The sequence below is a fragment of the Zootoca vivipara genome, chromosome 16 (assembly GCF_963506605.1).
Source record: "Zootoca vivipara chromosome 16, rZooViv1.1, whole genome shotgun sequence".
Classification (NCBI taxonomy): domain Eukaryota; kingdom Metazoa; phylum Chordata; class Lepidosauria; order Squamata; family Lacertidae; genus Zootoca; species Zootoca vivipara.
The window spans coordinates 918416-937500 of record NC_083291.1 but is presented as its reverse complement, the minus strand read 5'-3'; positions in this window follow the sequence as shown (position 1 = coordinate 937500).

The following is a 19085-nucleotide window of genomic DNA, read 5'->3' as shown; positions in this document are numbered from 1 at the left end:
GCGCGGCAGCAGCAGCGGCAGCGGCGGAGGGGGGGGGGTGGCAGACGAAACTGATCCAGGTCCAGAGGAGGGTTCCAGCAGATTGTGCAACCTTCTTCTTGAGCTGAACATCACACAGCAGAAGGATGTGATTCTGGCACTGCCTCCCATCAGGGAGTTGCCTAAAGGTAGGTCCATATGAACCGGGACTTATGTCCACATGTGGTGGGAGTGTAAATATGTACAATTTTATTTTTTATTTATTTATTTTCTGGCAAAGGGTGTTTAAGGAGATAACAGAAATCACTGGGTTAAAGTTGGCCGAGAGTCCAGAGGTAGCACTCTTATCAACTGAGGATGGGGTGGAAGGTTCGCAGGCCACGAAGGACTTGCTCACAAATTTATTGACAGCTGCACAAATGATTATAGCTAGGAAGTGGAAGGGGCAAGCAGGCTATAAAATGAAAGAATGGTATAAAGAGGTGTGGGATATAGCTATTAATGATAAGTAAACACGTGCCATTAAGGTAAGATGGGAGAAATGATTTTGAGGCGATGTGGAGGGTGTTTGTAGAATTTCTACTACTAAAACGGAGAGGGGTCAAGCCACTTGAAGAGGTGTTGAAATTTTGGGAGGTTGCATAGTTACAATGGAATGGTCTTGGGGGTGGGGTGCACATTTTTATTCTTATTTATTTATTATTATTACTCTGTCAACAACAACAACAACAACAACAACAACAACAACAACAACAACAACAAAAGGATAGATCCATAAGTGAGCTGGTCCTCTTGACTCCACCTCCATCACTGAGGATGCAAAAACATTTGTTTGTTTGTTTGTTTTTTAAAAAAAACATTTGCATATCCCTGTCATAAACCCATGGTTTACAAAATATAAAACCATGCATTAAAAACCACAAAAAGTTACAAAGGGGCATTAATTGACCATTGTGGAAGGATGTATTCTTAATCACCTGCCTAGGCCTGGCAGAATAAAAAAAGTTATCAGCAGGCATTTAAAAAATGGGTAGAGGAGGCTCCTGGTGAATCTCTATATGCAGCAGAGGTGCCCAGTTGTGCCTGACATGGGGTGGGTGGGCTGCCGTCACATGCGCAATGCACAATTGCCCATTGCATGCGTGACGACGGTCGCATCGGAAGAGGCCGACCAGGTGGGCTGATCAGGTGGACCTGGCCCTTCATCTCTTTCCCAGGAGGCTGGAAAAACGAGAGGATGGTGTGCAGGAGGGGGCCTGGCTTGGCAGCTAGTCTCTGCTCTCCTTGGTGGGATGATCATCCCATGGAAGATTTGGATGCCCAACTGGGGCAAAGGCGTTGTGCAAATTTGATTCATTTCATGTGGATGAAGTATGAAGACCAGGTGCCAACAATGTTTCAGAAAGTCAGCTGTGATTTATTTTCCTGTGTGCTACGTTTCAAAAAAATGTTTTCAATAATTTTCTTTCCAAAAATATCTAAAAACGTATTCTGGACCTTCAAGCCAGGGAAAATGGGTTTGGAGAATGGAGCTTGATTTACAGTACGTATAGCACATTCCTTGTTTGGATCGCCGAAAAGGCAGAAAGTTAAGTAAAAAGCAACTTGAATGGATATCTGGGTGCGAAGTTACATAGAGAGCACTAATCTGTGCTATGAAGTGAAGAATTACACACCTGTTTTCCTCCCCCCGCCCTGCGTCCTCTCGCAGAGCTAGACTTATCAGTATCTCGCCTCGACTCAGGGGGACTCTGAGGCTCAGGGGTATCTGAAGGGGGGCTATTACCCTCCATTTCACAGACTAACGCACAGCAACGCGTGCAGGGCCAGCTAGTGGGATAAATAAGGATACAACTTTATTAGTTACAGATGTGAGCGGTATTGGCTTAGGCATTGGAACTGAACCGACTATATCTGACTCCTGCCTGTCATGCAGGTAGTCTCATTAGGGTCAACCACCAGTAGGGGGAACCCTGTTGATGTACATCAACTGCAAGCTCCCCCAAATTCTCCAGTGGGGTCGTGGCATGGCCCTATCCATACCCGGGCTTCAGACGAGATCCACAACCCCCGGATCCCTTTAACCAAATACCCTTAAAGAGGAGGGGCAGTAAAGGCCACAACCCCCCCTCCCCTCCCCTCCCGTAAACCAGGTTTTACCAATGCCTAACCGCCAAACCTTACAAGGTTGTGACGATTGCTACAAGGCAGGCGGAAACCACATGGCTGGTGCCAATTTGCCAAGTGGGGAAAATCCTACCTGGCCCCCTCAACAGGCAACCAACCATAGTCCATAGCAAGGCCAAGACGGCGAACGCATGAAAATAGGGTGGGAGGGCGGGAGATCCGACACAGGAGGAGAAAGGGAGAGTGAGCCGCCGGGTGCACGGATGTTTGAATCAGGTAAGCCACGCCCCCTGGTTGACCAGATTGGTCAGCCGTGGGGCGTGATGCGGCCAGGACTCCCAATGTTGCGCGTGGCATCGTCACGCCCCATGCTGTACACAGGGAGTGCTCGTGATCAGCCTTCAACTCTGCCCTTTTGGGAAGGTGAGTGGTTCTGTAGAAACACTTAGCTGAAGAACTCACCGAGTGCGGTAGGAGAGCTGAAAAAAATGCCAAGATATTTCACATTTAGATGAGTCTAAAAAGCCTGGGACAGAAATTTTCACGGCCCTCTGGTGGCTGTGGCACGTCCTTGGCCAGAGGTCATGTATTTAGCATGAATTCTGGAAGTGTAGACTTGATTCTGACCAAACTAGAGCAAAATATACCAGGAAGCTGAAGAAAGATGGTACTTTATAATAATTGGTTCAACGACTTGGAAGATTCCAGGAACCCCAGGGGGGAAACCCCAAAACATCAGGAGGACCCAAAAGCATCAGTGGTGCAGCTTCAGTCTATGGCCAACCTGAAGTGCTCACAACACCTGACACAGCTTCAGAGCTGCAGAATTTGAATGAAGATTCCTTTCTTCTTCTTCTTCTTCTTCTTCTTCTTCTTCTTCTTCTTCTTCTTCTTCTTCTTCTTCCTTGGCGATCACTTGTAGCCGAGTAAGATTGTCTTCCATGAACAACATGGTTTTAACAATGGGGTCGTAAGTGACTGTGGAGGCCAATTCTGGATCCACACGTCCTTCCACAGTGGGGACATTAGTATCCAGGTGGGAGTTGATCATGGTGTGGATTTGCCAAGCGTGCCTTCCTCTTAGCGCATTTCTCCCTTGCGCCCTGAGATCAAGTTTCTTCAAAGCCTATGACACCTTTGGGAAAGGCTGTTCTCCAACTGGAGCGCTCGCAGGCCAGTGTTTCCCAGTTATCAGTGTTTATACTACATTTTTTAAAGATTTGCCTTGAGATAGTCTTTAAACCTCTTTTGTTGACCACCAGCATTACGCTTTCCATTTTAAATTTCGGAATAGAGTAGTTGCTTTGGAAGACGATCGTCAGGCATCCGCACATGACCAGTCCAACAAAGTTGATGTTGAAGAATCATTGCTTCAACACTGCACCTGCGAAGTCCCTGACTCAGTTCACCACTTCTCCTGCCTGGGCATCAGCTTGAGAAAGGCCCCATCCAAAGATCTCAGCCTCCAGGCTGGTACATAAAATTGGATAGTTGTTGTAGATCCATCAAGATTAATGGGTGCTTTTAAGGTGCTCTCCCTCAAGCCAACTGCGTTCTGAAACTCAGTTTAAAATTTGCGATGGCCAGCTTTCAAGGAATGGAACAAAAGGGAGGGAAGGCAAGTTTTGTTGCAAAGGCATACACTATACAGTGGGACCTCGACTTACAAGCTACAGTGGTACCTCGGTTTATGAACACAATTGGTTCCGGAAGTCTGTTCATAAACTGAAGCGTTCATAAACTGAAGCGAACTTTCCCATTGAAAGTAATGGAAAGTGGATTAATCCGTTCCAGATGGGTCCGCGGAGTACTTAAACTGAAGCGTTCATAAACTGAAGCATGGGTGTAATTGGTTCTGGAAGTCTGTTCATAAACTGAAGCGTTCATAAACTGAAGCGAACTTTCCCATTGAAAGTAATGGAAAATTAATTAATCCATTCCAGATGGGTCCGCGGCGTTCATAAACCGAGGTGTTCATAAAACGAGGTTCCACTGTATTTGACATCCGATGTTTCCGAGTTACGAGCAAAAAAAGTGGCCGCGCGCTTACGATTTTTTCGACATCCGAACGGAACACCCGTTTGCGGCTAAATGGAGTTTCCTCGACTTACGAGTTTTTAGATGCGGTTTCCTCGACTCACGAATTTTTCCATTTCCAATGCATTCCTATGGGAAACCGCTTTTCCTATGGGAAACTCGACTTACGAAGTTTTCAACCTACGAGTGTGCATTCGGAACGGATTAAATTCGTAAGTCGAGGTCCCACTGTATACTGTAATGGATGTTCTCCCTGAAGCCTCAGGAACTGGTTCAGCCTTGTGCTAGTTTTATTCAGCTTTGCTTTGGGGGGGTCTCTGTCCTTGCCTAAATCAGAACAGTAGTCCACTAACTTCTCAAGATTCAGAAGGCCGGTGGAAAGGAAGCTTAGGTGTGCTGGGAGAGAGATGGAAAAGCTGAGAGAGAACAGTTTGCTCCACGCTTGCCTGACACTGCTGATTATCGTCTGCACAGAACAGGCTCTGAAGGAGAAGATGAAATAAGAAGCAAAAAAGGGGACTCATTTAGACTTCCTGAAGTCATTCATCAAGAGCTTAAGAAGCAAAATGTTCCCAAACTTGCGGAGCAGCCTAGTGAAACTGGAGCTGACTTCTTGCTAAATTCCAATATTAGTCACAGTTCTGTGGCTGTCGCTTTTTCTTTTCTTTTTTAGTCTTCCCACTTTCTCATGTGGAAGAAATGTTATTTTGGGGAGGGGGCAGGAGCTGGCACAGACGCTGGGCCCCCCCTTCTCCCTTATAGGTGAGCAAGGAACTGTGTTGCTGCTGGGGCTGATGTGCTGGAGACAGCGAAGGAAAGTTCTGCTACAAGCGAAGGAGAACGTTTCAACACCCTCAGCGAGGAGGAAAAAAAAAACGTGAAAAAATAAAGACATTGTGCTCTGGGTTACCAGCAGGTTGCTTACATAGTCTCACTCGGTCGCATTCAGACAAGTCTGCTTGTATGAGCTTGTTAGCAGGGAGAAACACATCTAATGGCCGTGTCATTTAAAGATGATTAATACTAAGTGGTTCTGGCAGGGTAAACTCTGCCTCCTTTCACATATCCTGGGCATTTGATGGCAGCTGCTCAGTTAGTAAGAGGTGTTATCTGGAAATCTGCAGTGTTTTCCATCGGTGAGGGGTATAGCTGGAAAAGAACACGAGATGATTACGAGATGATAAGGGCGTCTCTGTTCAGAAGCAAAAGGTCAAAGCAATGCATTCTGCAGCTTCCTGGCACAATCCCCAGCTAGCGAGCCCAGATCAAAGGAGCAATTGCCCAAATTCATCATCCCCACCACCATTTATTATACTTCCACGTTGCCCTTCCAATGACAGTGGGGCGCTTCACGACATTGCAATACAAAATGAGAATGTAAAATACATAATAAAATTTGTAATGAAGGTGCCAGGCAAGCCTCCCTGGGGAGCCAGCACAGAAAAGGCCAATTCTCATGTTGCTACCCTCCAGACCTCTTGTGGAGATGGCACTTGAAGAAGGGCCTTCAGGGATGATCACGGGGTCCAAGGCGGTCCTTGGATGTCAAGGGGCTGGTTTCCTTTCTCCTTTATTTCCATGGAGCTGGGGACACAGTGGAACCAGTCCAGACAATGGTCTAAAGGTCAGTGCTTGCAAGCAGGCAAAGACAGAACAGTGTCTGACTGTCTTCAAGGATGAGAAACATCCAAAGGTATGCAAAAGAATAAATGGAAATGAATATCTTTTTCGTGAAAATACACCTAAATCAAAAGCAGTTTAGGTACTGCTTTTAACCTGAATGGCTCTTCACCCAAAATTCAAATCCTCACTCCATGCTTAGCTATCTTCCTTCCTTCATAAGCCTTTGCAGAAGATTGCAATATCTTTGTTTTGGGAAAGTCTGAAGCTCAGTGGGGGGCTGGGCGATAAAGAAACATATTGTCCCAAACCAGCTTGAAATTCATATCATAATGGTGGTTTCATAATTTTTGCCCTGGCAATATATCACAAATTGTGATGTGGGTTAGGGCTGGGTGATGTATTGTCCCAAACTGGTTTGAAGTCCAGACTCAGAAAGCCACCTTTCTGGCAACAGCATTTACTGCAAATGTTTTGAAGTCCAACAATGGCAATGTCCTTTTAGGAAGTCTGAAGCTGGCCATTCTTGCCCAACAAATGAGATCATGAAAGAGAGAGATCATTTCCACACGCAAGCTCCCAGGCTGTAACTAGAGCTGTGCCACGGAGGGCTACCCTTTCTGGGGAGGACTGCAGATGCATGAAATGGAGCCCAGCCTCTTTGGCTGCTCCCAGGCAAGGCCAGCCTAGTCTCCACCGGCCGTTGGAAATGCCCCATCTACGTCAGCTGCTTGAGGGCATCAGATTGCAAAGGAACAACAACAAAAATGGTTCTTGTGATGCGCCCAGTGCCGGATTTACGTATAAGCTAAACAAGCTCTAGCTTAGGGTCCCACTCTCTTGGGGGGAAAGGGAAAAAAACTGGATGTACATTTCCAAAATATAAGATAAAAAACAAATAAAATAAAACCTACATATGGCAACAGTATTTTGTGTTGTGTCGGCTCCTACGATGGAAGTCATGGGCCCCACCTGCTTGCCTGCTCCCTAAAATATCACTGGTTTGCTCATTTCTATATATAGGGTGCCTACATTCTGCATGGACTGGTTATTTTGTTATGTGCAAATGGCTTGAGATACCTATGAGGTCCATAAATTACCATATAGCGTCAATTCAACACAAAAAAGGTAAAGGTAAAAGTGCCCCTGACCATCAGGTCCAGTCGTGTCCGACTCTGGGGTTGCGGCGCTCATCTCGCTCTATAGGCCGAGGGAGCCGGCGTTTGTCCGCAGACAGCTTCCGGGTCATGTGGCCAGCATGACAAAGCTGCTTCTGGCGAACCAGAACAGCGCACGGAAACGCCGTTTACCTTCCCGCCGGAGCGGTCCCTATTTATCTACTTGCACTTTGATGTGCTTTCGAACTGCTAGGTTGGCAGGAGCTGGGACCGAGCAACGGGAGCTCACCCCGTTGCAGGGTGTAACGAAAAGGTCCTCCCTCTCTATTACTAAAAATGCGACACAGGGATCCAGGGGTGAAACCACCACCCCCCACTTCTCCTGCCGCCTTAAAATAAACCCCTGTTACTTGGGTTCCTTAGTAAAGAGAGTCTTCCAGCTTACGTGGCCTGGTATCTTGATAAACTCTAGGCTGTTTGACGGACTAACCTCTTGCCTACAGTAAAGGGTCTCAGGCAGATTGATTCCCCACTGCAAAAGTTTGCCCTTTCCACTCTGGCAACTTTGTAGCACCCCAGGTTATCCTCCTAAGCCTCCTCAGTGTAACTCAAAGACACAAACCCTTGCCTCTATTCCCGAGGTAAGTTTTGTCCTCTATTGAGCCACCACTTCTGTGAGTTTAGATACCCAGCTGGAATAACTAAGCACATCCACTAACATTTAAGAAAGCTTTATTTAGACTAGATGACTTTTAAATGCGTAATGGTTTCATGTGTACAGGCTCTTAGATCATATTCTTAGTTTCAATTAACAATGGCTAGATACTATAATTCAATTAAACTCCTCAGAACACTTTAAGATCTCCTACGCCTACCCACACTCTCCCTCGCTCCCACAACCCTCTCAACAGAATTAACTGCCTCCCATTCCTTTTAAACTCCTGGCAGTCCCGCCCCTCAGGAATGGAATGCGTCATTTATCCAGGAGGTTGGGGTTTAACTCTCTGCACCCTGGGGTTCCATTGCCAACCAGACCAATCCGTCACACAGGGATTCGAACAGCCAACCTTCTGATCAGCAAGCCCTAGACTCTGTGGTTTAACCCACAGCGCCACCTGGGTCCCTTCAACACAAAAACAGTGACAAACAGCTGGGCATAGAAAGGGCCCCATTACCTTCAGTAGCTTAGGGCCTCATCCAACCGAAATCCAGCCCTGGATGCACCAATCTCTTTAAGATGGTACTTGATAATTCCTGGTATTATGAAGAGGCAATGCAATGACTTGTTTGTTTGGAGGTCAAAGTCTGGAAATTTCAGCTGTTGCTCAGAGCCACAGTACCAAGTAGATGGTGGTAGCCAGGCTAGGCTGAAAGATCCCCCCTTTTTTATTCATGTTACAATGTCCCCTGAGATGTTTCCGCACATGCCGAGGGAGCCTTCCCTATAATCGACTGACTTGAGCCACAATTCAATAAGGAGCCTTTGGTGGGAAACATGAAAGCACGGATCACTGCTGAGGCTTCAAGGACATTTCAAAAACCAAAACATGGCTAATAGAGGCGTCATGTTTCAGGCTCACTGAACAAATGTGCCTCTGAATGTGCCGCTTTGCTCTCCACTTGCGTTGCACTGAACGAGTTCTTCCATCTCCACTCCTCTTCAAATGTGAATAAACCACTGAGTAACATACTCCTCATCCTCATCTCATGACAGAGGCCTGTGAGGAATCCTCTCCTTTCGTGTCAAGGCCCCTGCCAGTTCAGAATGGCCTCACAAGTTGGCCACCTGTTATGTACTGTGCTGAATCATAGAACAATAGGATCCAGAATCAGCAGTCTGATTGGTCCGCAGGAGCCACCCAATCCAACTCCAGGTGGAAGTGAATCCGCAACCTGATTGGCCTGCAGGAGCAGCCAATTAGGCGGCTGGCAGAAGTGAATCCGCAACCTGATTGGCCTGCAGGAGCAGCCAATCAGGCTGCTAGCAGAAGTCAATCCACAAACTGATTGGCCCACAGGTGTAGCCCTGAAGTAGCCAATCACGCAAGGCCCATTGTGTAAATAATGTATATAAGCAGATGGTTTTGGGGAAAGGGCATTCTTCTTCTCTTCTTCTCCTTGATGACTACAAGCTGAATAAAGAGCATGAAATTCACTCTCGACTCCGAGTATATTTCACCACCTTTGCTCAATTCTGTTAGGGCATGCACATCATTTTCTTATTGTTGTTGACGTCCGTCTGGCTCAAGAGACAATGCAGTCCTACCCTCCAGAGCAGGAGAAAACAAGCTTGTTTCCTCTTCCATGTGACAGCCCTTGAGATATTTGAAGATGGCTATCAACATCTCCTCTCCGTCTCCTCTTTTCCGGGCTGAACAGACCCAGCTCCTTCAACCATTCCTCATCAGGCTTGGTTTCCAGACCCTTGAACATCTTGGCTGCCCTCCTCTGCACACCTTCCAGCTTGTCAACACCCTCCTTAAATTGTGGTGCCCAGAACTGGAGACAGTTTTCCAGGTGGGGTCTGAAAGGGGGCGTACAGGTTAAGGAGTACGCAAATTATTGGTTGCACTATCACCAAGTCAATGAAATGTTCAAAGAGAATTTAAAAGAAAGTGGATCTGATCATAATAAATCAAAATTTGAAATTGAAATACTGAGCAATAATTGTAAAATATTGTCTAAGATGTATAAAATTCTGTTGGAAAAGCACTTGAAAGACGAAGAAGTAAAGTTGGTCATGATACATTGGGCCAAAGATTTTGGATATAATATACAGTTAGAGGATTGGGAGAAATTGTGGAAAGAGGGAGTCAAATTTACTGCTTGTAATGCTTTGAAAGAAAATATAATGAAAATGATGTATTGATGGTATATTACACCAGTGAAATTAGCCAAAATGTATAAAACAAGTAATAAATGTTGGAAATGTAAGGGAAAAGAAGGAATGTTTTATCATATGTGGTGGGAATGCAAGCAAGTGAAAAACTTCTGGGAAATGATATATAATGAGATGAAAAAGATGTTAAGATATACATTCATAAAAAAAACCCAGAAGCTTTTCTACTTGGTATTGTAGGAGAGGATATTGTTGTTGTTGTTTAGTCGTTTAGTCGTGTCCGACTCTTCGTGGCCCCATGGACCAGAGCATACCAGGCACTCCTGTCTTCCACTGCCTCCCGCAGTTTGGTCAAACTCATGAGAGGATATTAGCAGACAAGATAAAAAACTGTTTGACGGCGGCAGCAAGAGTACTATTGGCACAGAAATGGAAACCAGAAGAATTAACGACAATAGAAGAATGGCAGATGAAGTTAACGGACTACGCAGAATTGGACAAGATGACAGGGAGCATTCGAAACCGGCGGGACCAGAGGTTCTTGAAGGACTAGACTAAATTTGAGAATTATTTGAAAAACAATTGTAAGCAACAAATTACGCTAGTAGGTTTGCAATAAGTTTTGTAAGGAGAAATATATGAAATATTATAGAGAAAATTTAGGAATATAAAAATTGGTTATTGTTTATTAAAAGTAACAGTGAATTAGGGAATACAAGAATAAGTTAGGAAGATTGGAAATCTTTAGACGTGGTTGATGGAAGTCCAAAAAAATATTGTATAAGATATGAATGAATGCTAAAGGATGTTTGGAATTTTTTTGCAAATATATATATATATATGAAAAAAGAAAAGAAAGGGGGTGTACAAGGCACCATCCAACTGTCTTAGGGAATCCACTCTGGATTTGTGTAGCATTTAATCCTTAGCCTTTTCCTTCTCCTGAAGATATCCTGCAAGGCAGCAGAGGTTTAGGACCGGGACTTCCTTATTGACTTGCTAGATTTATACATAAATCAGCCTTCTCATATTTATTTGTCTCTCCCAAAGGGCTGTAATCACATGGCAAGTTCCTGCAGGCACAACCCCAAATAGAAAAAAGTGTGTGCGCTGAAAGTTCTCCCACAAAGCGTGCTTGCTATGACAAATACCACTTAATCTCCCATCTTATAGTATAATTGCCAGAAACTTTTAAAAATGATGACCTATTATTTGAACAATAATTTTGAGTGAATCGGTGCACTGGGTTAGCTGTCATCTTTTCACTGCCGGTGCTAAAGTGAAAAGAAAACAATGACCACAAAGTGGGGTGGGGGGGGGGGGGAGGCCAGGACGCCTCGCAGGAGACGAAGGAAGTGATTTTCTGGTGAAGAAAAGCTTTGGGATGGCATAACAGCAACTGTTAAAAGACGGATTTGCATGGAAATGGAACAAAGCAAGAAGTATCAAGTTAAATTAAATCTCAATGAGGCAATGACAAGTCAACTGGTTGGAACAGCTTAAGCGCAAAAATTAAGAAAAGCTCCAGGTGCAGGGATAAAAGAGAAGGTTGTTTTTTAAAAAATCTATTATGTGAAATGATATATAGAATCTCAAAACACCTCTAAATACCAGCAGTGCCAAACATTGACATACTGCTAAAACTGGGCAATATTAATTGCTATGAAGGATTGGGGGGGATAAACAGCAATTTTGGATCTTCACGGTGCGTGGTGCTGTGGAAGGGAGCGATGGTGGTGACAGGGGTTGTTTGAATTTTCTTTGCCACTCCAAGCCCACAACATTTCTGCCTTCGTATTTGCCGGCAGTCTTAAAGTTCATGCAGCCTGGGTGCAGCTTGATGGTTTGTAGAGTTTCACGACAGAAGCCACTGCACTCGATGTGCTTATTGCACACAAACTCTGCTGGGTCCCGTCCCCCGCCCCCCCCCCCGAAATAAACTAGAGCAGTTAAGCATTTGTATGGACCAAGTTAGTTCCATAATTGTGGGTGCTAAGAGAAAGGGCTCAGTATAAGAACATCAGAAGAGTGTGGCTGGAAGAGACCAGAGATTCATCCAGGCAACCCATAGGCGTCGCAAGGTGGGTGCGGCGGGTGCTTCAGTTCAAAGGTGTTAAGCACCTTGGTTTTGGCGGAGAGGGAACCTTTCTCTGCTCTGCTTCAGGCAGCAAAAGGTCTTGGGCTCGTTTCGTTTTCGGTGATGATTGACTGGGCAAAGGATATAGGTCATAATATTATGATAGAAGATTGGGAAAGGTTATGGAAATGTAACATGAATTTCACTGCTTGTAATGTTTTGAAGAGAATTTGTATAAGATGATGTACAGATGGTATCTTACGCCAGTGAAATTGGCAAAGATTTATCATAAAAAAGACAATAAGTGATGGAAATGCAAATAATCGGAAGGGACCTTTTTCCATATGTGGTGGACTTGCCCCCGAGTAAAGAGCTTCTGGGATAAGATTTATAATGAGTTGAAGAAGGTGTTGAAAAACACATTTGTTAAAAAACCAGAGGCTTTTTTACTCGGTATCATAGGGAAAGAGATACCAAAGAAAGATATTACTTTTTTCTGTATGCCACAACAGCTGCTAGAATTGTATTAGCAAGGACCTGGAAAACAGAAGATCTTCTGATGATTGATGAATGGCAGATGAAGTTGATAGAATATATGGAACTGGCTGAACTGACTGGGAGAATCCGCGACAGAGGAAGAGAGAGGACAGAAGAAGATTGGAAGAAGTTTAAGACATATTTGGAAAAGAACTATAAGATAAAAACTGGGTAGCAAGGGAGTGGAAGTACGAAGATGCTATAGAAGCATTAGTATATAAGAAGTAAGGAGAAATATATTTGTTTTTCTAAGTATATAATATTTAATGTACAAGAGTAAAGAATTATGAGAAGAATGGAGTTGACAATAATTATATGTTTGGTATTAGAAAAAGTGAAGAATGTTGAAAATGAGAGCGCTGACATAGTCATTACTAGAAACGTGGAGGAAGGGAAGGAGGGAGTCACTGATATAAGAAATGCATTAGTAAAGGAAGTTTTTATATTTTTATTTTATTTTTGATGTATTTTTATCTGTATTTCTTTTTTATTTTTTCTTAGTGTGTTTTCTTTTTGTTTTGTTTGTACTTTATTCTGTATTCTATCTTTGAAACATTAATAAAAATGATTTAAAAACAACAACAAAAGGTCTTGGGCTCATCCTGCCTTGACTGGGGAGACATTCCTAGGTTTGTACACCTTGAAGATAAAAATCAAATTATTATCCTGCCTGCGACACAACATAGTCGGCTTTTCTTTGGAGGCTCCTGAGCGAACCTTCCTCTTTGAAAATGAATCACAGCTTCCCAGACAAAAGTGGTAGGTTTTCATTTCTGGCCATTAATTTGATCCTCCTCAGTTGAAACGGCAACACGATAATGTCACATCAACTTGTTTGCAAGGGCTTCTACCATAACAGTGTGGCCTGTCTCACTTGGGGGGTCTGTCACAAGGGATTCCCCCCCCTTCTCGCTTGCTACTTATGAAAGCCAAGCCTCCACATTCTTACAAACAACAGAGACTTCCAAGTCCTGCTCCCATCCTGCTCAGCCAGCCGTGCTAATAGGTGCAGCTTTCAAATGCTGGAGAGGTGGGGTCTGGTCTGGCCCCCTCCCAAGCCACTCCATACATTCAAGGCCAGCTCTCAGAGTAAGCCCTGAAAGACGACGATGCATGGAAGGAAACTACACAATAGGCAACAACAGGGAAACTCAGGGCTTGTGGTTGCTGTGTTCAGATGCTGCCCTTTAAAAAAATAAAAAGCCACCTGTTTGTATGAAGCCCAGGCACTGAGATCGAGCTCCGAGGGCCTTCTGGCAGTTTCCTCATTGCAAGAAGTGAGGTTACAGGGAACCAGGCAGAGGGCCTTCTTGGTGGTGGCGCCCGCCCTGTGGAACGCTGTCAAGGAAATGAACAACTACAGCACCTGACTTTTGGAAGACATCTGAAGGCAGCCCTGTATCGGGATGTTTTTAATGTTTTGTTGGGAGCCACCCAGAGTGGCTAGGGCAAACCAGTCAGATGGACGGCATATAAATGTTGTTGTTGTTGTTGTTGTTGTTGTTGTTGTTGTTGTTGTTGTTGTTGTTGTTACTTCTTCTTCTTCTACTACTACTATTAAGAAATGAGAGTTCTGTGGCCCAAATTAAGCCCGAGGTGGCCTGAGAGGCAACTGCATTCGTAGGTTTGATACTCCCATTGGCCTCGTGTGGAAATTATCCTTAGCCTGGAATCCCCAATGTGGCACCCGTGGGCACAGCAACACCCTCAGGCAGGCCTGTCTCTCTCTCATTTCATTTTTTAATTTATTTATTTTTAATTCTGGGGACTTCTTTGGTTGGGAAAGTTGCTCTGGGGGAAGGCACGGCCTCCTTTCTCAGATGGTGTTTGTTAAAGTCAGTGCTCTGCTGGTTTGGGGTGCTTCTGAGCATTGTAAACCCCCCCCCCCCCGTGAAACTGGTATTTTTGTGGTGCCCATGGTTGTTTTTCAGGCTCTTAGTTTCTAAGGGCTCAGCTCAGTCCTGCCTTCCCTTTGTGCTTCTGGGAAGTGTTCCATCTTTAAAAAGAAGCATTTTAAAGCACTAGATATGCATTTATTCACATCTAAAATAATATTTCACCTTCAATATTTCACCTTGGGATTGGGTTGGAAGGTGATATATTGGTAATATCAGAGGTGTGAGCCAAGGAGTACCCTCTCCCCTGACATGCTCGGAAGATGTAGAATCGGGGTGTGTTTTTTTTCTCCCCAGAGTTTGCTGCAGGACAGAAAAAATGTACTTGTGTTTTCAAGACAGGGGAGGGACGCAACTTCCGGTGTTGCTTTGCCCATCTATGGGCACAAAAAATGGCCGCCGCTGGCTTTGAAAGTCACGTCTATGCATGTCCAGAAGTGCGTAGACACAACTTCCGGTGTCACTCTGCCCATCTATGGGCACAAAAAATGGCCGCCGCCGACACCGGAAGTCGCGTCTACGCACTTCTGGACATGAGTAGACACGACTTTCGAAGCTGGCGCCGGCCATTTTCAGTGCCCATAGATGGGCAAATCAGAAAAAAAAGGCCACCGGCAGGAGAATATAAGGGAGAATAACGGGAGACAAAGTGATACAGGGGGAAAGGTAAGAAAAAACGGGGGTTTCCCGGGGAAAATGGGGTACTTGGCAGCTATGGTTCAGGGAGGCAGGAGAGGCTATATTGTTTATTACTATCCTTCCTAACTTGTGCTAGCAAGTTCTATAACTTAGCAGAGTCTTACATTCCCCTTTGAAATGCACAGCAGATAGCTGGTTGCAGGCTTGTGTAAGCCTCTCACTATTAGATTCCTGGTAAGTCCCCTTATATCCCTCCTAAAAGAATAAACCCGCCACAATCTTGTGTAAAGTAAATAAAATAAGTTTCCTTACATCAGGCAGAGCACAGTGTGATCCCTGAAGGCTGACTTTGTTACAAAGTATATACATGTGGATCTACCCCATATGGCAGTCTCTGCAGCTCACACGGCGAAAGGAAGATGGGAAAGAAGGAGGAGGGCTGTGTGCCTTGTGGTTTTGTTACCTGCGCAGGTAAGCTCACGTCCACCTCTAGTCACATGCTAAGGGAAGTTTGTCCCAGCCCAGGAGGAAACAAGAAGTTCCAACTGGCTGGACCAAACATCCCCTTGAAAGTCCACTCTAGGAAAACAAGGAATGTTGTACTTGACTGCTACTGGTACTTATGTATCATATACCACACCTTCCGCCTGAGAATTTGCCTATTATTATTATTATTATTATTATTATTATTATTATTATTATTATTATTTTATTTATACCCCGCCCTTCTGGCTGGGTTTCCCCAGCCAATCCAACAGAATATTAAAATACAATAATCTATTAAACATTAAAAGCTTCCCTAAACAGGGCTGCCTTCAGATGTCTTCTAAAAGTCTGGTAGTTGTTTTTCTCTTTGGCATCCGGTGGGAGGGCTTTCCACAGGGCGGGTGCCACCACCGAGAAGGCCCTCTGCCTGGTTCCCTGTAACCTCACTTCTCACAATGAGGGAACCCCCAGAAGGTCCTTGGAGCTGGACCTCAGTGTCCGGACTGAACAATGGGGGTGGAGACGCTGCTTCAGGTCTACTGGGCCGAGGCCGTTTAGGGCTTTCAAGGTCAGCACCAACACTTTCAATTGTGCTTGGAAACGTACTGCCACGTCGAACCCAAGAATGTTAAAGGGTTGTCCTGGTTTTTCCTGCGGAATGGCTGGGACCACGGGGAGATTCCTAGTCACTTCAGGAAGGTGCAAAGCAAGGAGCTGAAAACTGAGGATGAAGATGCTCTTTGCCGTGTCTGCAATTTGTATCCGCGTACGGCTGCAACAGCCTGTTGACATTAGACATTTAAAAGCCCTGCCAATATATATTTCGGTTCCGTTCGCTCCGGTTTTGAAGTCTCTGAGGAAACCCTGCCCTTCTGATTATTTAAGACACAGATTCTGCTCTGTGGCACTTTTAGTTTCAACCGCATCATTTATAACAAAAACAGAGCAAGATACTTTCTTTTTTCCTTTTTTAGAAAATCAGCAAAGGAACCAGATAGACTTGACTCCGTGTCTCGGGCTCCGTTCATTTGCGTACAGCTTAACGTCTTCGGGGCGTTCCTGTCATCGGTAGCTCCCAGACTCTCACATTCAGGAGTGTCAGGCTAATAAAGTGGAACCGTTATTTTTCCTTGGGGAAAAAAGATGGAGAGGGAGGAAAATGAGAAGTTTGACCGCAACTGCATAATAGAAATATGATTGAGGGATTTGGTGTGGAGGGAAAAAGTTGGTATGGAGATGGAGAATGGGAGCGTGGGGGGGGGAGCGTTTTGTTTCTGTTTTATGAAATAACACCATTTTCTTGTTTTACATTTGCTTTTGCTAGGAACAGCTGCTTCCAGGTCAGATATCAATGGCATTTGGAAACCAGCCCTAATGAAGTGAGCATGCAGCTACTATTAACATTAATTTTATTTTCATGCTCTTGGAGCCCAGCGTATAAAGAATCATTTAAGCAGGCACAGCGGGGACTGTTAAAAATATGGTTTCAAGTGCCAGCCATAGATATATATATATATATATATATATATATATATATATATATATATATATATATATATAGTGTGTGTGTGTGTGTGTGTGTGTGTGTGTGTGTGTGCATTTATTATTTTATTTCATCTATGCATATACTGCTTAATACCAGTATAGTCTCCAAACAGTTTGCAAAAATAAGAAAAGCAATAATTTGTCTTCAAGAGAGTCATCCTGTTTGTGCAAAATAAAAAAATTCCTTCAGTAGCACCTTAAAGACCAACTAAGTTTTTATTTTGGTATGAGCTTTCGTGTGCATGCACACTTCTTCAGATACACTGGAAACAGAAGTGTCAGACCCTTATATATATATACAGAGGGTGGTGGGGGTGGGTGGGAATGGGTGATGGGCTGATGGGAGTGGTAAACCTGTGGATGGCTGTTAACGGCTGCTGATGGCTGCAATTAGTCCGGGGGGGGGGGGGGGGAAGCAAGGGCTGAGGCACTAAAGAAAGCTTGATCTTGCCTAATGAGATAAGAATCCAATGTCTCTATTGATCCCAGGTGGCTCCATGGTTTTAAGCTTGGTAATGAGTTCCAATTCAGCAACTTCTCTTTCCAGTCTGTTCCTGAAATTTCTCTGTAATAAAACAGCTGCTTTGAGATCTTGTATAGAATGTCCTGGGAGACTGAAGTGTTCTCCTACTGGTTTCTCTGTCTCCTGATGTCAGATTTATGTCCATTTATCCTTTGGCGTAGGGTTTGGCCTGTTTGTCCAATATAGAGAGCTGAAGGGCACTGTTGGCATTTGATGGCATACACAATGTTAGAAGATGAGCAATTAAATAGTCCTGAGATGGTATGTTGGATGTTGTTGGGGCCAGTAATGATGTTGTCCGGGTGTATGTGGCAGCAAAGTTGGCATCTGGGTTTATTGCAGGCTCTGGTACCAGTGTCCATGTTAAGTCTGGTGGTTGTATTATTGTGGGTGAGGAGTTGTTTAAGTCCTGTTTGTGCATGGACTTCTGCTTGTGCAACAGAACGTCCCCTTATCCCTCTTTCCACCTTCCCAAAATGGATAAAGAGGCTTGGGGACAGATTTGGGGACAGATTTTGGAGAGAAAGGGGAAGATCCATTTTGCAAGCAGGAATCCTTGCAGGGAGAGGATGACTTCACTGGATTCAACCGCATATAACAATACAACTGAAAAACTACAATAATGAATAAAAATAATAAAGTCCCACACACCCACAAGCAAACCATCATAGCACTTAAATGATGATGATGATTAAAGTTTTCTTGGGTAGCAATAGAACACGCAGAGTCTCTGTTTTCGAGTCACAGAATCATTCAAACTAATCAGTCCTATTCAGAGTGAGGCATTACTGCTTGAGGCAAGAGGGGCACATTTGGAAGACGTCTTAAGAGTCGGGGGTCCCTTCCCCCTCCCTGCCAAGGCACATCCTGAACCGCCATATGCATCTCTGTCCCTGCTAACATCTCAGCTTTTAAATTCAGTGTGCATCCATCAAAATAAACAAGGCCCACCAGTCTGAGATAATAGGCGGCCTTTTGCAGCACAACCGAAAGTTTGCTCCAAAGTAGGCTCATTGAGTTTGATGGGGTTTGCTCCCAAATAAATTTGCACAGGATCACAGCAGTTTTTAGACAACAGGCTGGCAGCAACCCAGCATTTGTCAAATGTCATATTTTGCGTGGCTTTGTAAGACTTGCTGTTGATTGAAGAATTAGACATTTTATAAAGGATTCATTTGTCTAGACACTTAAATTGCCGGAAAATGGTCAGTCTTCCTTCATTTTGTCCAGTTCCATAGCTATTGCATTCAGTTTATGTTACCTGCCAGATTAAATTTCAGTGTATTTTAAAACTTTCTTTTTTTCAAGCAGCGGCTTTTAGGTAACAAACAAAACAAATAGCAAAGGCAGCTCTTTTCCTATAATATTCTCCAGTCACTGCCTGAGCCAAGCACTGAAGGTAGGGCAAAGTAACACAGTGTGCAGCGCCATCTTGTGGTTTCTAACAAGAATTCTCATTTGCTAACTAAAAGAAGAGAGATGGATGGACTGGTTTGGGCTCATGAATTTCCACTAGTTCGAAATGTTGTTTCGAATAAACCCCGGACTCACAGACACGGATATGAATAAGGCCATTTCATAGCATAATAATAATAATAATAATAATTTTTATTTATACCCCACCCTCCTCAGTCAAAACCGGGCTCAGGGCGGCTAACACCAG